Source organism: Pteropus alecto, unplaced genomic scaffold (genome assembly GCF_000325575.1).
Source record: "Pteropus alecto unplaced genomic scaffold, ASM32557v1 scaffold8, whole genome shotgun sequence".
NCBI lineage: Eukaryota > Metazoa > Chordata > Mammalia > Chiroptera > Pteropodidae > Pteropus > Pteropus alecto.
The window spans coordinates 5095716-5098719 of NW_006494609.1; the positions used below are offsets into that span (position 1 = coordinate 5095716).

Here is a 3004-nt window from a genome sequence, read left to right on the forward strand (position 1 = left end):
CTGGAGTAAGAGGCCAGGTAGACTGAGGCAGCCCAGCCGGCAGCCATCGCCAATTAAATGCAGCTGCATCAGTGAGCTCTGGGGAACCAGGAGAGGAGTTACCTAGTTAACCTAGTCAGGAAGAATACTACTGTTTTCATTGTTTTAAGTCAGTAGTTTTCGGGTGGTTTGTTACGCTGTAAAGGATAACTGAAAGAGCCCCCATCACCCCTCTTGATCTCGCTCTTCTCAGACTTTTTCCCACACATTATAAATATCCATGTGTATATAACTACATGAAGGTAAAACACATAAGTGGGATCACACTTTATATACTGACGTATTTTCATGTGACTACATACGAATTACATAACTCTTTTTTTTTTTTTAAAGCCTACAGCACCTGGTCTTCCTAGGTGGTCTCCCATCCAAGTACTAACCAGGCCCGACCCCTGCTTAGCTTCTGAGATCAGATGAGATCGGGTGTGTTTAGGGTAGCATGGCTGTAGACTACATAACTCTTCTAAATCTCTACAGAGTACTTCATTGCGCAGATGTACCGCGATTTACTGACCTATGCCTTGTTATTAGATATTTAGGCTATTTCCAGTTTTTCACTGCTACAAATAATGTTGCAACAAACATCCTGTGCCTTCAATGTCTCCCGGCTCTAATCCACACTGTCCACCACTGCCTGAGTTAAGGGAGGGGCAGAAACACATCAGTAGGGGCCTAGGGACCGTTAGTAAGCACCTGCAGGGTTTTAGCCTAACCCCTATCCTCTCAAGAAAACGAGAAGCATTTGTGCACCAGGACCACCACTGTTTCTCTCCTATTCTCCTGGGCATTATTAAAGGCTGGAGAACACAGACCAGGGAAATTTACATAAAAAGATGAAGATACGGCTGTGTTAGGAATGTTGGAAGAAACATATGGACCCCGGCAGGCTTCTACGTGGGCCTGTCACAGGGTTTGCATTCAAATAGCATTCTCAATTCCCTGGGGTGCTGTGCTGTCTGGGGGTGCTCTTGAAATCTACATGATTGGCCAAGGTGTTGCAGGAAAGGGGATAAGAGTGGGTGTCTGTGATGGGGAGGAGGGTGCAGGGAATGAGCTTTGCTTCTGCAGAAATTTCTGCCAGAAGTACGTATGTGTGCGATGTGGGGGCTGCTGACAGGATGCTATATGTGCCTGAGTGTGGATGTGACCAAACTCAGGGATATGCTGCTGTTAAATGAAGCGAGGCATTGTCATGGCAACACAGCTCTCTGCTTCCAGCCAGATGCCAAGCCCTTAAATTATATTTTTTCTGGCTGAAAGCGCCTCAATTGCTTCTGATCTCCAAAGCAATGGGACTGTGGGGGCACCAGATGCCTCACTCTCAATCTCCAATCTTTCCATAAAGCCCAGGAGGTGATAAGCAGGGGAGATATTGCTGGAACACTAATGAATTTTGTTTGGGGGAGGGTCTGGGAGTAGCCTCTGGTGAAGGGGGTTGGGGAGAGCTATGGGCAGGCCCCACTCTATTATCTCCTGGTCCAGGGATTTGGGGTTGACATTCTCCAGCACTTCATTCTGGAAGGAAAATTGTACAATGAATACTGATAGAGACACTAATCGTTTTCTCCACTAATCATTTTCTTTCTTTCTACCGTCTTTCCTTTGATTTTGAAGAGGAAAGTATCCTTGTCTTCCTGGTCACAGCTGAGTGGACCAGGGTAGACAAGAGACCCAAAGAATACCAAGCTGATTCTCTTCTAGCAATTCAGATCGGGGTTAATTACCTATACACAACCAACTTGGAAGGTCAGAGAATGAAGGTGCCACTTGGGGGCAGCCCTGTGTTAGAGAAATCAACAGAAGGTCTAAACTTAGAAGGGAGCAGATAGAGGGAAGCCAAGCCCAGAGAGAGAGGGGAGGTGAGAGAGGGAAATATGGCAGTTGCTGTGGTCCTATTGTCTTTCCTGATTCTAGTTCACAGGGAGGCTGGATGCACGTCCTTCTTTGGTTGTTTTTTGTAATTTGATAGGTTTCTGTCTTGTAATGGAATGATCCCTGGTTACCGAGGCATGAGGAGTACTTGGATGGGGTTTGGCTGATGATGCTGAAAGTGCCTTTTCTAGCCACATTCCCACTCAGGATATGCTATGAATCCCTCAGAAAAAGCTGCTTGGACATGCCTATATGCAAAATGATGCAGCTACCTTTCTGCGATTATTTGCAAAGGACTTTTGTGATGTGCAATGCCACATTGAGTATGACAGAAAATGTTCTTCAATTATTCAACAATGTTTTATTGAGCAGTTACTTTGTACCAAGCTGTATTCTAAGTATCAAGGAAATATCAGTGAACAAGACAGAAAAAAGCCTGCCCTCAGGGAGTGTATTCTTTGGAGGATAATAGAGTGAACAAGAGATATAACAGCAGACATTGCTAAGAGCTTTGAACAAAATAGTGAATCTCTCAGTGTGAGTCATGCAGAATCATAAACTATTAAGGTTTGAAAAAGTCTTCAAAACTTTCCAGATGCTTTTATTCCCACAAGACCAATGAAACAATAGAGATAATATATGGCGTGAAGCTAACTCTAGCTTATTCCTTGTCAGCTTTTACATCACTCACTTCCTATGAAGAGCCTTCCCTGCCAGCTCTGGGTTAAGTGCCCCTCCCATCACACCTTGTACTTGGCCCATCATAGCCTTACTTTACTGCCTGTTTATGTAGGTGTTTTCCCCACTCACTGTAACACCTGCCCTGCAGGCAGAAACAATGCCTGTCACATTCACGCAACACAGTGACTCACACTTCATAGATGCTCCATAGTAGCTGGATGAATAAATAACAAGAGCTGTTGCTTGACAGGCAGCATGAGGCAATTCACCCCTGTAGGCAATTCTTCCACCATGTGACCCCTCCAAAGGCAGAAGCAGTTGGTTAATGACACAGGCATGGCATGATTGTCTTCAGTGATGAGAAAAATCTTCCACAGCCAGAAACCCAGGAGAGATGGTTTGTTCACTCTTT

The 3004-nt window shown here is 44.9% G+C and overlaps 1 pseudogene; it reads right to left on the reverse strand.

The window, feature by feature from the left end:
- Positions 1 to 370: 370 nt before the first annotated feature.
- On the reverse strand, positions 371 to 490 carry LOC112473900 (annotated as a pseudogene).
- Positions 491 to 3004: the final 2514 nt, after the last annotated feature.